At 34.4% G+C, this 22022-nt stretch overlaps 1 protein-coding gene across 1 annotated transcript in view; it reads left to right on the plus strand.

The window, feature by feature from the left end:
- Nucleotides 1–22022, plus strand: part of LOC129228143 (CD151 antigen-like) — a 267763-nt gene that overhangs the window by 138438 nt on the left and 107303 nt on the right. The window contains exon 2 of the mRNA XM_054862789.1: nucleotides 8691–8790. The gene's annotated coding sequence lies outside the window, so the exon portion shown is untranslated. The remainder of the gene's footprint in view (nucleotides 1–8690; nucleotides 8791–22022) is intronic.

Raw genomic sequence — 22022 nt, forward strand, 5'->3', positions numbered from 1 at the left:
AATAATTTGAATGGAGGAAAGCCTTTGAAAAATAGGGATTTTATGTCGAAATCTAAGTATCATAATTAATAGTTTTTAATTGATATGTCCGCTAATTATTATCAGAGGATATTGTTGAATAGCCAAACATAAAGACAGGAAAATTATGAATTCATCGATAACTGGTTCGATGATCAGTTTTCTGACGTTCTGGGGGAGTAACTCAGACATAGATAGATAGATAGGTACATACGCTCAGTTTTTAACTATGTAAGATTGCTAAAATTCATACTGCATGCAGACTATTATGTATATGAAGCAAGGGAGAGTACAGAAGAGTTCCAATGTACCATCGTGACTCATCAGTCTGGAATAATCAGTGACCGAGCAGGGGACAGATATTCTCATGTCATAACCATGACGTCGGTATATTGCATGTATATAATATTGGTTCAAGTGTATTTAAGCTTTTATATAAGTTAATGCTAAAAAAATGGTTCATTCGTAGGACTGAATAAAACACAACTTTCAAAGAAAGTTGCGTATACGATGGAGAAGATCGAAATGCGTTACTTATCTGGATTTGCAAATGGTAATGTAAGGAAAACTAAGATTTTGAACCGATGACCAGGGCCACCAAGAACCAAGGCGGGCCCCTGGTCAGTTTGGTCGCTGGGCCAAACTTAGAAAACATGCTTCGCTGATTTCGAACCGTTCCCCAGCAAGGTCCGGGATTCTAGTTACCGACTAGGCTGGCATGGCCTCTAGTCGGTCCTGCTGCTAATACAGGGAACTGAATTTACCAAGTCAGGACACTTTTTCTCTGCAAAGGGTCCTCTACACTATTAAAGTTGCGGATTGCCGCCTTTTAGGGATACACTGTAGCACCAGCGACACCCCTTTAAGGTGTCATTTGGCTCCCTGTGGCAGAACTTTGGCATCTCTAAGGATGCCATGTCCATGTGGCTTCTATGGCACCCTTAAGAAGGCCACGGGGATCCAAATGACACTCTTAAGAGATGCTATTGGTGCTACAACGTTTCACCCTAAAAAGTACCATATTCAACCAACAGTGTACCATGAAAATCGCTTTGAGTCCAAGAAAGAAGTTATTGCGGAGGTATATATAACTACTGGTAGCATACGAGAGATGCCCGGTGTTTTTACCAGTCACTCCACAGAAGGCGTAGAGCCCGTATTACGGCCGGTGGTCAGAACTTTCAGCAGTTGCTGAAGTTAAGATGTTTTTTGAATTGCAAATTACTTCTCATTCCGTTAGTGTATTCAGATTTTGACTGACTCTGTTCTATGCCGCATCAGTAAATAATACTAGCATAACAACACAAATCCTAAAGCGGGAAAATGCTAGAAGAGAGTGACACGTGCTACTTTGACTTAGTAGCAAAACGTTCTCACGTGTCGTCCTCTGGTGGTTTACCGCTTAATTGCCAACCATGGATTGTACCGCCATTTGTGCTAGTCTGCTTGAGTTCTACCGTCCGTTACGCATACAACGTATTATTAAAGAAACTACGTGTACAAAAGGCTATAAAAACATTCTTAAAGTGATGAAGCGTCTTAGATAGGATGATTACTCATAGTAAATTGAAAAGAAAGACCCGGGACTTTTTCTACTTGGTCTCTCGTGGATCACGTTTTTGTATTAGTTGACCTTAAAGACACAATTTTGGAATTTGAATGAACTTCCAATACTAAAGAAAAGGCCTTCGCAAATACTGTGAAGTTGTATAAATAGCAAAATGGTTACAACCATAAATAGCATTCCCCAAAAAAGTTCTAAGTTCAGCTAGAACATCATTATAAATGCTTACCATCGATTCTAAAACGCATCATTACGCTATCGAACAAATTGCTTACACCTAAAACAAGCACCTATACCGCTAAATGCCAACGCCCATTCAAGAGCGGACGAGAAGGTCAGAACACTGCATAAATGGTAAAGAATCAAATCGAAACATTCTATTAAATTGCTAAAACAAACTCAACATTATATTACATGAACAGGCATTCGCAGCAGATAGTTAAAGGCAACGATCATTTTTATGGATGATCTTCACATCGTACACCACCTCCTTTAGATCCGTGGTATCATTTAAACTCTTAACAGAGCAAGATAAAGAATTGAAGTAAAGCGACGAAATCGTTTGGAAATTCGAAACTGCTAATCAAAGTAGAGGGCATTTCCACACAAACGGCTGTCACTTGATGGCATTTTTACGTGTTTACTCCCATTAATGGTGCCTCTTGTGTTATTTTGACTGTAGGTTTGATATCCGGCACGTGTCAGGGAAATGTGACGATGGAAATTGAAGATAATTACGAAAAGCATTGAAAATCCGTGTTAACTGTTCTAACAACATTATTTTCTTTCTTTCCTCTTTTTTTTTCTTTTTGTTTTCAGGGCACTGCTTTTAGTAATAAGAGTTGATTCATTACACTGTTAAAACAATTCCTGAAACGTTACGGTAAAATTTATTAGCATCCATGTTGCCAGTACCTTTTACCGTAAAATCCTATTTTACTGTAAAATTTTACGGTAGAATAAACGAGAAATAAAAAACGGAAAATGCGAACTGCAAGTTCGATCTTGATATCTTCGAAGTGGCAGGTAGCTTTGCTGCGCACCATACGAGTTGGAGAGCATCAAGCAAGGGAAATACTGTATTATGTGCTTTGCACTGTAAGTCACGTGGTGTACTAATTGGCACTGCAATCGTTCATTTTTCTCGGTACAATTAAGTGTACATTTTTTTTTTCTTTACTGTAAACCTTCCATTTTACAGTAATATTTACCATTAAAGTTTCTTGAATTTTTAACAGTTTACGTTTAAGACAATGTACAAAATGTTATCATTGAAAGGCATGTGTGTCTTTAGAAGAAACCTAAAAATGTGATACCAGAAAATGAAGTGTCACTTTTTTTGCATTGAAAAAGGCGTTTTTTTGTAACGTCGAAACACGTGTAGAGAAAATGATAGGGAAACTATCGAAAAAATAAATCAACTTTATTTCAACTTTACAATTGTAAGGGCTTCCAAGTTGCCCTTGCTAACAAAACTACCACAAGCCGACAAAACATCAAAGCTATCGAAGCTACGATACAAAACAAGCATCCAACGAATTTGAACCGACAATTAAGTTAATGGTGGTTGATTTGAATAAAGGAAAAGCGCTCTTTTGCGTATAGGCAAACCAAAGGATTTGCATGGATATTTTACACAACGTGGCTACAGTAATCTGCAAGTTTTGGGCAATAAAACGTTGTTGGTTTAAATTTTACAAACTGAGAATATCAAGTTAAAGGAAAAGGGCAAAAAAATATTCTAACTCACATCACGGAACATCCTGCATCCAGTACACAACACCCAGCATCCAGCCCCTGGCATTCATTTGAATTTTGAAGTATCGAATCCAAATTTTGTTTTTCGCAATCGCGAACTGCGATTGGGCCCTACTCGTTGGCTTTTTTGTTTCTACAAATGGCTCCCATCGCAATAGTAGGTAATTGCGGGCAACATAATTTGAATTCAAGACGACAAATTTCAAATAAATTCCAAAGGCTGGTTACTGGATATTGTGTGCTGGATGCAGAATGTTTTTTCCTGGATGCTGGATGTTTAAATACGTATGAGTTAAGTAGAATACTGTTTAAAAATTCGATTACAGTAAAAAATGTTTTTTTTTTTTTTTTTTAATTTCATATTTCCGGTTTGGCTATTTTTTCGGGTATAAAAAAAGTCGACTCCGGGAGACATGGACGCCACTACCCAAAAGGAGAGACATGCTCGTGGTTGCCCGTGGACCACAGGAGTTTGAAAAATGAAAGTAGGAAAATAAAATCAAAGGAACATCAACTACCATCAAGTGAGAGCAATAAGCAATTCATGGTTGTTCAAAATAAAATAAACTAGGAGGATTTCACCTGAACACGATTGTACACCGCAGAGTATCCTGGATTGTCCTTGCAGAAGACCTGCTCAAGACTTGCCCTAACTGCCTTAGCTAGGCTAAGGTCTGGCCACGTTAGAAGTTTCGTGTTCGACGGTTATACCAAGGCTTTTATGCTTGTCCATGCTCGGCTATTGCCTCTCCCTCTCATATTATTTGCTGTGTCGGTGCCTTTGTGAGGCAACTGTTGGATGAGAGTGGGATTATCTTTGATTTTTTAGTGCGGCATGATCTCTTGGAGTTGGTCTAGGGGTCTAGACCAAGGGGATCAGCAACAACAACAACATTGTTGCTCAAAATTGTGGCACCAAATCGAACGAACGGTGAAGGAAATGTCTGCTACGAAATTGGATTTTCATTCGATTAAGCATTCCATTTTTAAGAAATCGTAACACCACCGAATTAACCCCCAAAAGAAGAAAGCATTGTCAAGGTCAAGCTTCAACTTACGAAAGCCACACCATATACCTTTTCGTCGCATTACGTTCTTCCTCTCGTTCAACCTCATCGGGAAAAGTGGCTAAATATTAATATTGTCCGTGTCTCACGAGAAGGCACTTCACCACGCCTCCTCGAACGCAGAGTTCCGTTTTACGAGGGGGTGATCGGTTAGCAATCCACGCGCTTCTAAAGGAGACAACCAAACATCCTTAACTTGGGCGTACATTTAAATGTGCAAAAAAGTGTTAGTGTCCTTTACAGATTTTGCTTCACTTGTCTGTTGTCATTTTAGTTATTCTTACATTTTAAAAACTGCTGCTTTTATAACAAAATGCTATGATCTGAATATACCTTCTGACGAAAACAGCGAAATAAAATCATCGGATACCACGTGACAAAGGAGGAGTCAAGTGCTTTCTCGTAGGAAACGGACAGTATTTCAAGTCCATGTACAGGACAGTGAATAAAATTTGGATAACCTTGATGGTAGCTTCATGGGCCACTGAGACATTTAGAACATGAAAAGGGATTTTCTTTGGAGCGAAGTCAAAGGGAACGAAGCCAGCCAGCTCACAAAAATACAAAAAAGAAAAAAAAAAGTGACACCAAATCGAACCAACGGCGAATGAAATTTCTGCCACGAAATTGAATTTCCACTCGATTAGGCATTCCATCCTTCGGAAATCAGTTCTGCGCCGCCCCGATCGAACAAACGGTCGAGGAGAGCCCCATCTCAAAGCTATGATTTAGAACAGAGGGCAACGGCAAAATAAATGAATTTCACATCTCCGCTGTGGCAGCAGCCAATTCTCGTCTGACGGAAGCAAGAAATGCTCGGACCGGTATGGTTGTTCACCAGTTGCGCTTTTTTCCTGCATCGATAATAAAACGAATGCTCCCTGGAAAGGTTCTTTATATATTTCTTCTTCTTTCAAGATGCCATAAAACAGAAGCTGTTTTCGAAATAACAATTTATATTTTTAGTTCATCGTTTTAACGTGAGGGATTTATAGATTCTCGATAGCATATTTTACATTAAATTTATGGCAGTTGGGAAAGGATAGAGTATGAATTAAAATGTATAAACATTTTTCTACATATTCAATTTTATACTTTTTCATCTTATTGAGCTGCTCTTCTACTTATGACAGGGATGCCACAGATGGGCATAGGATTAAATATATATATATATATATATATATATATATATATATATATATATATATATATATATATATATATATATATATTTAAAGTTTCCACATCTTTGTTTTAAATGCGATGTAAATGTACACAACGCATGTATAGTACATTTTAAAGCCATTCCTTCAATATTTCATAAGATACCAGCTGAAAGGGAACACTTTATTTTGCCGTATGTATTATTTCTAGTGCATATTTTGGTTTATAATTAAAAAGTAACAAATGTATTTAAGTGTGTGGGGATAGGATCTATGACAGAAAAAAAAAATGAAGCGCTGTAGACGATAATCACCGATAAAAATATTAAAAAAAAAAAAAAAAACACTAACCATTCATTTTATCAATACAATGTATTTCATTAACGTAACGAACAAATTCATTGTTCGATCTCTTACGCAATGCTATCTTTAGATCGTATTTCTGCAAGAATTTGCGAAATCAGAAATATTTTGCTAGTTCCACATGGTGTATCCAAAAAAAAAGATTCCATCTTGTCCTACCGAAACTGCAAGAACTGCTGCCAGGGATTTATCTAATGTGCCCCTATTCAGACTTTTTTTTTTTTTTTGCATTTGTTTTTTCATTTAGCATCAAAAAATACCTATAACTCTTTAAATTTTCATCCTTCTACCCTCATCCTCCCATTTTTTAATCGCAAAATTATCAATTACTGAAATACCCCCCACAAAAGAATCAAAGAGCAAAATTGAAAATCTATTGTAAAAGCCATTTGCTTAAAATTAATTACAAACATTTTATTTGTTAACAAATATAGATGATGGCAACAAATAAAAATTTTAAATCATTGACAGTTTTCCGATGTTTTGCCAGAGACTTGCATAATTTTGACATTTAGTAGCCAAAAAAATTCTGTAAAAGGATACCTAGCGGTATAAAATGTATTTTACGATCTATTCTCGCATACCTACAATTTAATATAAAAAATTTCATAAAAACCGTTCGAGCCGTTTCGAAGGAGTACAAACACCGTGACATGTGATTTTTTATATATTACACACAGCGCGCACGTTCTGATACACTATATTCAAAAGTAATAATAATAAAACAAAAGAAAAGTGTTTAAAAAAATTCATGTTCTGTTACAAAATGAAAAATTTACATTTTGTGTTATACCTCAACAAAAAATAGGAACTTGTTTTTAGACATCTGGTTTTAACTTTCCTAATTTATTCTCAATCCTTTGAGAATATTACAGGAACAGTTGTCCGCGTGATTTCTTTTACCAAGGCTTCACTCACGTATCAAGTGCAGCCTTGCTTTTACAGAGAAGGTGAAACTAGAAGGTTTGAGAATACTTTTTGTCCTTAGAAAGGGATAAGTACAATCGACATTTATCATATTCAAAATGTGTGCAGTCCTTGCAGTTAGGCATTTTACTCCTCTGCCTCGACTGCTTGTAATTTATTTGGCGGAAACCAGAAGCCACATTAAAACCAGTGTTAAAAATCTGAAACGGCATAAATTGAAACATTAAGGTATCCTACACACAAAATGGTTAGTGGGATCTACGTTCCGAAAAAGTTGCATGTCAACTAATTGACTGGCGCTTTTTGTTGCCTTCACACGAAGCAACTTAGTTGAATCAACTTTTCTTCTACTAAAAGAGCCTTTTCGAGCAGGTGCTCCACAACTCTGATAAAACTGAGCCGGGTTGACTCTCAACTGGTTTACTCGCATGTGGAGCGAACGCTTGGCAATGTCCCGGTGATTTTAATTAATCTAAAAACTTGATTCAACTCATCGGGTAGAGAACGGTTGCGACACATGTACCTGGTGTGCCAGACAACTTGACTGTCGTGTGAAGGATGCCAGGCGAATCCTTCACTTTTCTACCTGGTTACACATCTTGATTACCACCTGCTCGAAAGTTGATTCAACTAAGTTGCTTTGTGTGAAGGAGGCCTAAAGTTCATGCTTTTTTATGCTAATGAAAATAAGACGAGATTGGTAATGATTATTGAAAAACCTGTACACCATTTTTCAACAGTACATCATTTCGCATTATTTGCAAACGGGCACCCAATTCGTTTATCATCAACTTTCATTTGTATCATTTTCAAACTGAGAAAGTGAATCATTGGTAAACATTTTGTTACAACAAAACGTTGCTGAAAAGTATTCTTTTAAAACTAGAACGAATCCATTGCCTGTTTGGTGATATTTTGATAGTTGAAATTTTAACCCTAACTCCAGTGGATTAAGCCTAAACTCCAGTAGGTAGCGTTCATTGTTGACCCTTTTTTCGTTTCTTCATTCCCTGAAATGACTCAGTCTTGACCAGTAAAACAGTTAAGTTACCGGATCGAGTTCAGATTTATTACAAGAAAGCCTTTCCCTGTACGTTCAACATTACCAAAACATATTATCAAATTATCATGCCGTAGCGCGAGTTTCATTGTTGAAACACGTAGGTTACTAGATCATTGGCTACTATATATATGAGGATGAAAGAAAATGTGAGAACTCATGCAGCCTTGGTTTATTTATTAGTCAGAAAATTTCAGCTGAATGACACGAATCTTTTTCATAGAATATGAGAAAACTCCTAAAATTTATTAAATCCGGAATCGTCGAAATGGATATTTCGATTGTTCATACGTCCGTAAATGACATATGCACGAGCGACGGGCCAGAAAAGCTATTCAACAATCATTTGACACAGTCTTACCAGTAAAACTGTTAAGTTACCAGATCGAGTTCAGCCTTGTCACAATAAAGCCTTTCCCTGCATGTTAAACATCGTAAAAACATGTTATGAAATTATCATGCAGTGGCGCGAGTTTCGTAGTTGAAACACGCGCGTTACTCGATCATCGGCTGTTATATATATGTATGAGGATTTAAATGTAAATGGACGTCGAATTCGTTACTTTAAAATTTCATCTGTACAGAGTAATGTCTAAACTTGTTCTTAAAATGGTTCGTTCCTTTTGAAAATCGGTATCATGATACTCATAAGAGCAAATTTTATATTTTTTCAACATTAATTTTCTTAACACTTTGTAATTAGTTTAATCCAGATTCTTTTTTAAGGTTTTGTTAAAATGTTAGTGAGTTAATTTATCTCTTTTTTTCAGATTACTATATACCATCATTCTCATTTGAAATATAAGGAATTATGCCATAACATGGAAGACAAAGGGAGAGTACGTCATATACGTGAACATCCGGAATTAGGTAAGTAAATAATTCAATTTTCAAAAAAAAAAAAAGAGTTTTAATGTAATGTTGTTTCAATACAGAAAACTCTCACAAGTCCGAACTGCAAAAATACAGACCCCGGAAAATGCAGACAGATTTTTTTTTTCCTTTTCTAATTAAAAAAATTTCATAAAACCCATGAAATTGTTCCTGATGCATAAAAGATCTGTGTTTCGTAACTTTGACGCTCCGTGTTTTTACAAAACTGACGTCATTTATGGTATGGACATCTGCTTCATTAGTCCGGATTTTTGAGAATCTACAGTTTTCTATGCAATTTGATAAAATTGAATTTTTAATTGAAATATAAATGAAAGATGTTTTAAAGCCTTTATAAGCGTATTTTACGCTTTGAAGTTTGAAAATAACCCTTACAAACTCAGTAAACCTTATTTTCACCCTTTGTATTTTAAATAAAAATTTTGCCTAGTGAAAAAAATGGAGGTGGGATTCAATTCGAATTATAAAAATAATACATTTGAATGCTTTTTGTAATTTTTCTCAAATTCAAAGTGTTAAACTTTTTACAGATTGACTAATCCAAATAGTTAATCAGTGAGCGCTCGATTTTACAAACTGTTTGGACCACAAAAAGTGTTCATAAAATCAAACAGCATTGTGCCATTGAAAGACACTTTGGTATTGGTAAGCTGTCCGTAAAGTCGTGTGTGTTCGTAAATTAGTTGTTCGTAAAATCGTGAGCATTCGTAAATTAGTTGTTCGTAAAATTGTGAGTGTTTGTAAATTAGCTGTTCGTAAGTGCCAAATGTAGAATGCATCTTTTCTTTTCCAGTCATTTATCATTTCATCCTTAGATTTTATTTATTTTTTTTTTAATTTAATTTTATTTTTTTTTTATTTTTTGTGGAATTTTCAATTGTGGTTACTTCCTATTATGATCTTCACAGCTGTAGTCTATTTCACCAAAAATGAATTCACTTCTCAAGAAAATGACAAGAAGTAATTTCATGACTTGAAAGAAACTCTAGTAATATCTCTGCTTACAACGTTTTAATGCAGAAATTATAACTTTGTGAAATATTATACTTCTATAATATTTCACAAAACGAGTTCATTTCTCTAAAAAATGTAAAGGGGTAAAATCTGTACCTCAGAGCAAGAGGAACGTAAGTCACGTGATAATTTTACAATAGAGAGGAAAAACTTTTTTCTGGCTCATGCAAAAGATGGGACGCGCTCTTTTTTAACCCTGGTAAAAAAGTTGAAAAGGATATTTTTTAAAAATGACGTTCACATGTCTCGATGCGGAATAAACTTCTACATACAATGCATTAGTAAACAGAAAATTGTAATTTTTGGACTTAAGTCCTTCTGGCTCTGAAGTACAGATTTCAGTAGTTAAAAGAAACTCGAGCAATATCTCAGCGTACAGGGTTTTAATACAGAGCAGTTTGAATTAATCCTTGCAGTGCCCTTATTTGTTGGATAAAACAACTTTGTGGCGAGTATATCTGCTTAAAATGTACATAATTTCATAGATACACAAACTGAAAGTTGTTTGACAAAAAATGCATTCAAAATTGCATCTTAAATTCCATGAGAAGTTTTTCGTCAATACATTATGTTCAATTTTTTTAGTTTCCGAAATTGATAAACTGCATTTTGAACTTAATACGAACTTTCTCAAACTTTATTTATCATTATGTTTTTTTATCTTTCTTTCTATAGTTCATTAGTCTGTATACTCTTAATCTAAGCACCATAAATAAACTTTCTTAAATTTTGAGCAAAAGTAAAAGGAGGAAAAACATTTTTGTTCTTAGTTTCAGTATTAGCATTATTATTCTTATTATTTTTTTTTCATACTGACGATGATGACTGAAAAGTTATTTAAAAAAAATTAACGTTATTAACCACTTCGAATGCAAGAAATACAAATTATTTTCAGACATTTATTGCTGTTGGATTGGTTACAGTTTCTATTATTAAAAACCAGCAAAATATATTTGCGAATTAGTTTGGTTCTTTTTTTTTTGCGGGGAGGGGGCACTAGTTGCTCTTTATTTTTAATTATGCTCTTTTTAGCATGCTTTTTTTTTCTAGCATCCTAATTCAAAAAAGAAAATACGTTCCTTACGTAAGCAAAATATGCCCTTCTAAATACAGAAAAAAAAGAAAAAAAAACACGAAGCAAAATATGTGTATAAATGTGTGAGATGTTTCGTCATTATCAGCAGTATTCGCAATTAGAGCACATGAAAAAATCCCAAACTGTTCCAAAAGATATCCCCTGATCCATTGTTAACTGTTTCTTTATAAATTATTTACGTCCACAGAAAACACATTACTTCCAGGAAATATCTAACCAATATGTTGCTTCTCATACGTATAAATTGTTTTCTTCATCATGTTCGCGTTCGCTGTGCTTAGCATGTATTCACCTGATACCAGAAGAAATGGTAGAGAAGAATACAATGAAGAAACGAAAAGCGGCCACGGTTACAGAAACAAGAAAAGATAATTGCGAAATAGTACTTGCGTTAAATAAAAAAAAAGTGGCAACACAGAGAAAAAGACGAATATATTCCTTTGCGGACAGCCGTTAGTCTCTTGAGATAGATAGTAGAACCATTCATTGTGTTGGTCTCTTCTAGTAGTGGCCATTATTTCTCAAAAGGTGTGATGAAATAGGGAATCAGGGTTCATACCCTTTAGGCAGAAAAAAATTCAAGCACTTTTCAAGTACTTTTCAAGGTAAAAAATTTTGTTTTCAAGGCAATATCATAAATTTGTACTAAAAATATTGTATGCAGATTTCATTTACTACAAACACATAGAAATAAGGTAATAATACAAAAAAGTATAGGAAAGCAAAATTGCTTTTTCTACAACGAGAGACGCTTTGATGAAAGATCTACTGCGTTGAAAGTTTTTCTGAAAATGTTTGAAAAGTTTGGTCATAAAGAGAAGCAGATACCAAGAGGTTTAATTTTGAGGTTTTTCAAAGGTTGCAGCAGTCAGAGGTTTGTATATTTTCTAGAATCAGCAAATTAATACTTTAAAAAAAAACCTTTCATAAGTGCTTTTAACTTTTATAGGAAGAAACTAAAATACCCAAGTTCAATGGCATTGCCAGAGAGGAATTTTTTAAATCACTCCCCCCCCCCCGGGTTTCAACATTTATTTCCAATATCTATACAGTGGTTTATTACAATATAAGGGCGATTAGGACAAAAACACTACCCAGAAAGTTATTTCAGTTTTCACTATTAAGTTCTAAAAATATTAGGTTTGCAAATCATTTATAAGTATGCAAATCAATTATTCGTATGTATTTATTAGCTGTTCAGACAATAAGGCATTTCAACAGGTCCTCGAGTAAATTTAAAAATTAGGAAGTAAGAAAAGTTTATGAAAGTCCGCAGTCCAGTCTCTACACCTCAAAATATACAAAAGCAGCTTAAGCAGTGATAAATACTCTGAATGCAAACTTGAGCCTATTCAGCTTTCATTGATTAACTTGCAATAGACAATAAATGTGCAAGTTCAGATTTATAGAGCCATATTTCGAAATTGAAAAGATTCACAAGAAGTTGACATATATTATGACAAAAGTAGTTTTATTTTGGAAAAAAATGGGTTATTGTTGAAATTAGAATTTAAATTTAGAAAGGCAATAATATTCAGGTGATTTGTGAGTTCATAAAAAATTACCTGAAAGTTTCAAAGAGCAAAATGGGGCGAGGGGGGGGGGAATAATTTTTAAAACTAAGACCCCTATTACTTGAATATACATATGTACAACAACAACTTTTGCTATGCATACAATTCATAAAATAGTTTATTAAGTCAAAATATTTTGCATAGAAATACCATGCCCAGTGCCTGTTGATAACCAGCAACAGGCACTGGGCCTAGCTAGGCTTGTACTGGTCAATTTATTAGATCCAAATGAAGATGAATGACCCTCCTTAAGCCCTTAAGCTATCTACCCCTTTGCTGATTAAAGCCTCTTTCGGTAAGCTCCAAGTACCCGCAACCTTAATAAAGTAGTAATTTTGAACATTTGAGGAAAAGGGGGAAAATTGGAGATATAGGGAGGTAAAAGCATAAAAACGAACACTACTGGATTTCAAGTGAATAATCATAACACAACCACCCCTGTTATACACCTTATTTATTTTAGCAGACATAAAAAAAATGCTGTACTTATAAATAAAATTATATAAATCAACTTTATATTTAAAATACAAACTTTAAGTTAATTTGTTAGGTGCTCAACTGCTGAAATTTAAATTTTTTTGAAAAAAATCTGCTATGACCAAAAATTAGGTAAAGATAATCATTCAAAATTGCAAAAATAAATTAGCAAATAATTAAACAAGACCAAGGTAATAAATTCTTTAACTCTTTAGTTATTAAAATAAAAAATAAAATAAGCTAATCTGATGTAGCAGTGTCAAAATAACTACTAATTGCCAAAAATATAAAAATATTTACAAAATGCAAAAGGATTGAAATCTCAAACAAGGGAAACAAATTTTCGCGAATTAAGTTTAATGTTGTCATGTTTCCCATAAAATAAACTTATATTTTACTGAAATTAAACATAAAATATGCTAATCTACGGTAGCAAATATGAAAATAACATCCGATTAGTGAATATATTTAAATATTTGCAAGATGCAAAAAGATTGAAATTTCAAACACGAGAAGCAATTTTTCGCAAAGTCTGAGTTCGTTCGACGTGGCATGTTTCCCATGAAATAAATTTATTTGTTTTTTATTAAAATTAAACAAAAAATATACTAATCTAAGGTAGCATATGCGAAACTAACATTTGATTAGCCAAAATATTTAAATATTTGCAGGATGCAAAAAGATTGAAATTTCAAACACAAGACCAATTTTCCGCGAAACCCGAGTAAGGTCAATGTTGTCATGGTTTCCAAATTAATTTCTTTGTTAATTAATGAAATTAAACAAAAAATAAACTAATCTAAGGTACCATATGTCAAAATATCTTTCGGTTGTAAAAAACATCAAAATATTTACAAGATGCAAAAGGATTGAAATCCCAAACACGGAGGCAATTTTTCGCGATGTTGCATACTGAACACATGTTCAGAAAATTGCATTGGTGAAATACTTTTTTAAAACTTCTAAGCACAATTCGTTGATTTTTGGGAGAATTTAAGCACTAAGAAAATTTTTCAAGGTTTTAAAACTTTTTCAAGGTTTTCAAGCACTTGAAAATGAACTTTTTTTTTTCAAGCACTTTTCAAGGTTTTTCAAGGGCGTACGAACCCTGGGAATTGAAAGGCCAATCAAGTTGGGTGATTTGGCACTTAAAGTTTTATCGATGATGTAAAAGGTTGTGGTTTTAATGGAAGATTTGCTAATTTAGTCAAATTACTGAGAGCATCAAGAAAATTTTCAAAAATGAGAAGCAGTTCAAAATTTGTTAAACACCACCGCAGTGCGATAGAAATGGGAATAGAATACTAAACCAATTGCTTATTTTACACTAGCGGTACCCGCATGGCTTTGCCCGTAGAAGAAAATTAAAAGGTCATTTGGTTCGCCTGTATATTTCCAAATAATGGATGGTGAATTTCTCGCCAAAATCGCTTCAATGTGCTCACCCCTATGCAGCGAACTAATTTTGTGCATTTAGCACTAAATTAGCAGCATTTGTGCTAAAATTTCATGAAAATCGGCCGAACGGTCTTGGTGCTATGCGCGTAACAGACATCCAGACTTCCAGAGATCCGGATATCCAGACATACAGACTTTCAGCTTTATTATTAGCAATAATAATAATAATAAAGATGGGGTAAACAATTTATGGAAGAAGTAGAATTTTTCCTTCAGAATAAACTGAAAGCATTCGCAACCAATACGCCAATACTGGGTTCCGAATTCTACGGGGTTCCTAAACACTTTAAAACCATTTTAAAGATATTTTGACGGAAACAATTTCCCGGTAAGAGTTGAATTTTGGGGATTTTTTTCGAATTAAACCTTTGTGCTTGAAAAGTAAAATGAGAAACAACAACGTATAATCGCAGATTACCGTGCGTAGACATATGTTTTAACGTTACAATGAACGCTTTTTTCATTGCAAACGAAATGAACTTGGTTTTGTTGAATGTATTTTCATCCACAAGCTCAGTTATTTTAAAGCCGAAACACGTGTCTATAGTTTTCTGCAATTTTATGCTATCAAACGTAGTTATTTCTTATTTTATTTTCCCAGTTTTTTCGTCATTCCTTAAAACCAATTCTGACTTTTTGAGCAGTGCACTGAATCGTTATGTTGTTTACAACATAATTTTGAAATTACCATTTTGCTTTTACATTTCCGGACGAAATAAAAATATTTTATTTATTTTTTTATTTATTCATTTTATTTATTTATTTATTTTATTTATTTATTTATTTTATTTATTTACTAGTGGTACCCGCACGGCTTTGCCCGTAATAGAAAAATTGAAAGGTCTTTTGGTTCGCCTGTATATTTACAGATAATATATGGTGAATTTTCTCGCCAATTGGCTTGTACTCATGTTACGGTTAAACGTTATGATAATTTCGTATCTCGCCAATTGGCTTGTGCTCATGTTACGGTGCCACGTTATGATAATTTCGCATCTCGCCAATTGGCTTGTGGCTATGTTACGGTTCCACGTTATTACAATTTCGTAATTTATTCGTCCGTCTTATGATAATTTTGTTCTTAAAATTGGAATAGTAAAAGAACCACATCGAATTTTCGAAAAATCACTTCGAGGTGCACACCCCCATGCTACAAACTAACTTTGTGCCAAATTTCATGAAAATCGGCCGAACGGTCTAGGCGCTATGCACGTCACAGAGATCCTGACAGACAGAGACTTTCTGCTTTATTATTAGTAAAGATTTATTTTATTTATTTTTTAATAGAAACTCTGCTTGTTTTCCTTCATTTTCAACGAAGAGAATGCAATAATTTAATAAAGAACTAGCGACATTATAAAACGTGTGCATCAATATCCCATTGCTATTTTCCCTTCACCATAGCTAGATCCATTCTGATGGGATCGTCTTATCTTGGCCGATTGCCCATTCCATACATTTCGTGGGCAGACTGTAACTGTAATTTCTTTATATAACACTTTTTGTATATAACATGATGAATAAAAATATCTAGCAATTCAAAAAGCGTAAAATAAGTTCAGAATTTGCCAAATATTACCACAAACCATTTTGCCCTTCAAAATTTCGTCCCTTTAAACCACAGCACACAGCCTTTAAAAGAACCGACATAGAAACAAATATCAGGAACTTCACAAAAGAATTAGGGAGAGTTCTGTTTAATGTTGAGAAAAAAAGGAGGTGGAGCAGCTGCGTCAGACGACTCTTCGATTATGGACTGTATCGAATTTCTGTTCCTCCAGAGTTGCTGAGGTTCCAAGAAGGAAAAATCTGTTCTCTCCGCTTCCGGAGCTTTTTAGCAACTCTTTTGCTGTCCCTGGGGGAACAAAATGTCAGAAAAGTGTGGCAACATTTTATTCTATTATGGAATATTTGCCATTTTCTACACACTATAGGTCACCGTAGTGCTTTTGCCGAAACAAAGAGTTTGTCTGAAATAATGGACACGGAAACTTGGTGAGCCAAACTGGCTTGGCGTTCTTGGAGTTCAAAATTTTAATGATTTCATTTGAACTTTTGAAGACCATAAATGATTGAAAACACTGCCTAATAAAAGTAATATGCAAAAGCATTTAGGTACTCTTTCTAGAAATTGGAAGCTTTTATCTGTCTTTTTCTTTTCTTTTTTTTTTTTAAATTTTACTAAAGCGTTTTTAGTGTACTTTAGTTTTTAAAGAGTATTAAAGAAGGTTTAACTTTTTTTGAAACATAACTAAGAACAAATACGTTATCAAAAAATTTTCAATATGCATTGAAAAACGGAAAACTCGGAGGAATGGTTTGACTTCCCAAGAATTTTTGATGGAATAATCCTATTCAAACCAAGCTCATTCTCATGTTTCATATTTGATTTTAACAGTTTTTCGTTCAAATGCGAACAATTGTTAATCTTCGTCTAGCAGGTGGATTTTCTTTCGTTATGAATGGAATTGGATGTTTTAGTTAATTAATCTGACTCCATACTTATCGTAAAATAAGACTTTTATTTACAAGAAGTTGACCATGATAAGGATCAAGGTGTAGTGACTCTAAAATCCGACCGTATCTATCTTATCTATCTTTTGTTTCACTCAAACTCCTCAAGAATGACAAGCAATTTAGGGTCGACCCTGGTATCCAAAGATTAGAAATTTTACGAGGATCATGGATGGTCCGGTCTCATCTTTGCACGGATTTAGTTAGAGGAGATATTAATTAAGACGTCAATTTTCACCAATGTTTCCCCCATTCAGGAATTGATCAGTTAGCAGCTCGTCAATACTGCATGATTTAAGCCTAAGTAATTTAAGTAAGAGGCGTATTTGAAGCGATGTGTTACTAAATCCATCTTCTCCTTTGAAGTGAGACTTTACATCTTAACTTCATACGACTTTATTCACCAGCGATATTAATTAAAACGTCGATTAACATTCTTTTTCTAAAACAAGCCGCCGTAGACGGCTAGTCATCTTATACACTCACTGGCCAATGAATTGGAAACCTTTAAGGGAAACTTCTTGCCTTACTCGCGCTGTGCATTTGTGCAAGGACCTGGAGGGAGTATCATGACATGGAGAATGTTCTGCTGGCATGGAAGTGGTGCCCTGGTGTTCCTCGATGGTAAACAAACAGCCATACCTAGATGTACTGGCTGATCAAGTGCGCCTCGCAATGTTGCATTTTTATCCTGATGGCTATGGATACGTCATGAACGATAATGCAACAAAACATCGTGCCAAAAGTGTTAAAAATGGGTTCGCTGAGCATCAGTTTGACTTCCAACACCTTCCCTGGATACCGCATAGCCCGGATCTTTACCGCATGGAAAATATGTGGGATGTGGTGGAAAGACGCATCCGACACAGAGCACTCTCCTCTTCCATCTCATTTACGAGATCTAAAAAGCTGCACAGCCAATACATGGTATTAAATCCTTACATTAGCCTGCATCTCTAGATGTAAATGCACTCCAGAAGCTTGTAGACTCGATGTCCAAACGAATCAGAGCAGTTATCCGTGCAAAAGGTGGTCCAATAAAATATTAATCTTGGGTTTCTAATTCATTGGTCAGTGAGTGTATTAAGGGGGGAAACCAGTTTATACAGGTCAAAATATCCACTATTTTATGTCATAAACTGTTAGTAAAACTATTCAAGAATATGTTGCCAAAGTTTCAGTGAAAAATTACGATTAGTTCCGATGCTATGAGCAGTTAAGTGACCGTAGAGACCTGAAAACGTTTACAGTAGACAGTAGTTCTTTTCAAACGCGGTTTTAACGTTCATTCAACTGGTAGGCATTCCAGCTAAAAGAGTTATTGACTAATCTTCCTAAAAAAAATTGCGATATTCTTTGTTCAATTATACTCTATATGAACCTAACTCTGGGAGGATATTAGTAATAAAATTATTTTTTTAATGCAAGAAATGGGACAAAAATGGTAGAAAAACATGACACTGTAATCAAACACATCAAAAAACCTGCAATTTTCAACTTTTTTGAACACAATTACGTTCATATTCTTAAGAAATATGCTGTTTATGAGAAAGAAAACATGTAATGATTGCAGATAAAAATTGTGACTCCGGTGATGCCCACCAGCAACGAGCTCTGATGGCGTCCGCTCATGGAGATCAGCTTCTAACTAAACTACTTCTGGTGGAAATGACTTGAAAAAATTACAAGGTGCACCCTTCAAAAGATGAATAAAATGTCCTCTAAGTTAAAACAAAATCTGATTATTCCTTTCCTGTTAAAAAAATTCACGAAAAACACTGAAATTTCAGCCTTCTAAACTAGTTTCTCTCCTATTCCCCCTCCCCTTAACCTGCTTGAATTACAGTCAACTATCGATAAATCGAAGTCCCTTGGAACCAGCTAAAACTTTCGAGTTATTGGTAGTTCAAGTTATGGGAAGTTTCCACAACAGTCTCAAGAGTTTGGGACCCAATGAAAACTTTGAGACAAAGGAATATTTGAGTTATAGGCTTCGAGTTATCAAGATTCGATTGTACATGCTGCTATTAATGTTTTATGAAGCCGAATATAGCAGTGGCGATTTATATGTCAGTAGTCGATTCGTGCGTAAAAATAAACTGATGAATGTAGAAGTTCATTCTCGTTTTGGGAAACTAATGATTTTAGTGCATGGAGAAAGATAAGACGTAAAACCTTATTTTGCGATTTTACTTTTTTTATTATTATTTTTTTTATCATAAAATTCATTTTTACGTTTTATGTTCAATAATTACTCTTTTCAATAATAAAAAAAAGTGGGTTTCCTATGAAGGAGTCTTTTATGGACGTGTTTTGAGAGTTCAAGCGAAATCATCAACAAAATAAACTTGAAAACTAGAGTCCAATTATTGATATCTAATTACGACTTGATCGTATCTATTATATCATTTTTGGACATGCAGTTCAAAATTCCTTCCACATTCTTGTTTCCATATTCCTTTATCTATACATTTTTAACACGGAAAAAAGAAACTTGAGAAATCTAAAATCCATTTTGCATGAATAACAAACGTAGAAAATAGCCGACTTTCACATTCTAACTTCGCGACACAAATAGAACTGATTCTCAGAGAAAATCTACAATGTTCCATTCCGGGCAGTGCCAGAGAATCCGAGAAAACGGTCGTCTGTCGAGCATCCATCGTCACCCCTTCGGCGCAGTGAAGGCCGGGCGTCGGAAACGGTGGGCCATTTTCGGGAAGGAAATGTTCATCTTCTCAACGGCACGAGATTAGGGTGCTGAATGAGTGCAGAGAGATGCGCAGAGGCCTCTATACGAACGACATCTTTGACCACAACTAACGAGTAATTCACTAAGGATTCTCAAGAGACATGAAAAGAGAAATCATTTCCATGTTCTTACTTAACATTCGAAAGCAAAGAAACAGGATATGGTGGGCAAAATAGGCACATTTTTGATTTTTTAAAAAACTTTATACGTTTATAGAAAATGTTACGTTTTACAAAATACAAACTCGTATACAGGGTCAGTCTGAACAAATCTGGAAAACGAAAATGTGTAGAAGAGCCTAAGTGAAGCATAGAACCACCCATCATCGTGTCCAATTCGTAACCGAAGGCAAAGCCGAGTTACGGTAGAAAGAAGAAAAATGAGTCAAAAATCAAATTTCTGAGATTAAGATCGATTTCTGAAATTTTGGGGGATTTGGCACAAAATAAAAACATGTTTGGAAAGAGCAGAAAAAATCCTTTTAGATGAAACATTTTTAGCTACGTTTTTTAGCAAGCTAGAGGCTTCGAAACATTCAGAGTATTCAAAGTTGAATTTCCGCTAAAGTCTGTAAACGACATTCGTTTGAGCTACAACCAGTCAAATCTACGAGAAACTAATCCACCTCACTAGCTTTCAAATGAATCACATAAATCATGTGGGAGTTCAAGTTTGGCAGCAATCAAACCTTTTGTTTGAAAGATTAAAATGAGCGTTTGTCAAAAGAAAAGGACTAGTAAACGTATTATTGCCCCTTTAAGTGTTAAATCCCCCTCTGAAAATTTCTACCTCCATCTGTTTTTTGAACAAAACACATTTTTTATACATACATTATATATCATCAGCGATGAATATGTTTTCGCCCTGTTGCTTATCAAAATATGGCCGGACGTAGGGGAAACTCGCGCCCTCATTCATATCGCAAAAACTATTTATTTAGGGGTAAAATAATTTCTAATGAATTAAAGAACATAAAATTTCCCTAAAAAGATATTTTTATTTTTATTGTAGCTGGAGCGGAGATATTTAATTTCCAATTCCGGTGATTTTTTATAAAAAGACTATTTTCCTCGCTTTCCTTTATTTTCAAGTGTTTGCGAAAGGATTCCATATCACTTTTCGTTTTCGTTCGGACTCTGAATCAACATTCGTGAACTTTGAAATTAAATATCTCAATGCTGGAAATTTCCTGTATCAATACCTCAAAACACGCAGCTGTTTTCTCTCTTATTTTTCCGTCAAAAGAGCATTCTTTCAGTTTGAAAATAATGTTTTCTAAGACCTTGGCATTGACGTTAAAAACACCAAACCGCTGAAGAATCCATTCGGCATCAGAGCTTGAGATTTTTTTTTCCCAACCCTCATCGTTCGCCCCCGCGTTCCATCCATTTGCAAGATGTGCCGAAAGAACGATATTTTTCTCTCCGACTGACAACTACTGAGAGACTGCTCCCTCTTTGAAGGCACTGAATAAAAAAATAGGAGTTTAGTCCCTCCACCTCTTAACGATATCCTAACGTGGCGGAAATAGCAACAATTTTTACAGCATATTTATTATTTTGAAATGAATATTGACCTAACGTATTGGAATTACTCGATACTGGGAATTGCAGTAAGAAAAACGACAAAGTTGTTTCCGTTCTTGAAAGAGTTTCCTATTTTTTGTTGAGGACAAACAAAACATTTCTTTCACACATTTCAATCTATGTACTGGTCGTATAAAATAGATTTTGCATAATTTTCATGCGCCTTTAAATATTTTTTTTCTGAGAATGCTTTCAAAGGTAAAAACAATTATTGCACAAAATTAATTACTGCAACTAATTTTGTGATTAAAATCAAACTCTTCTAGTAATATACGGACAATGCCGAATTGTTTTATTTGTATGTGTGTGTGTGTTAAAGAGAGAGGGAGGCTGTTCAAAAGAAGGCTGTTCTTTCTACCGAAACGTGTCTGACATTTTTACACCATCTTCTTTTTATTAAAGATCATTTTTATTAAAAATCATTTTTAAAATTTTCATCAAAAAATCAAGCATCAGTTAATGTTATCTTATTTGACATACTCTTATTAAAGAAACACAATATAATTATTCTCATTTGTTTACAATTAATTTTTAATTTTATAAAACTTGTAACGCGTGAGACATTTTCCACAACGTTACAAGTTTTATAAAATTAATAATTAATCATGAAAAAATGATAATTATTATATTGTGCATGTAATTGTTTTATAAAAGTATCTAAAATAAGATAATATCAGCCGATTCTAGATTTTTTGATGCTGGGGTTATGAAAAAGAGGTTTGAAAAGAAAAATAGTG

The sequence above is a fragment of the Uloborus diversus genome, chromosome 8 (genome assembly GCF_026930045.1).
Source record: "Uloborus diversus isolate 005 chromosome 8, Udiv.v.3.1, whole genome shotgun sequence".
In the NCBI taxonomy this organism is placed as follows: Eukaryota; Metazoa; Arthropoda; class Arachnida; order Araneae; family Uloboridae; genus Uloborus; species Uloborus diversus.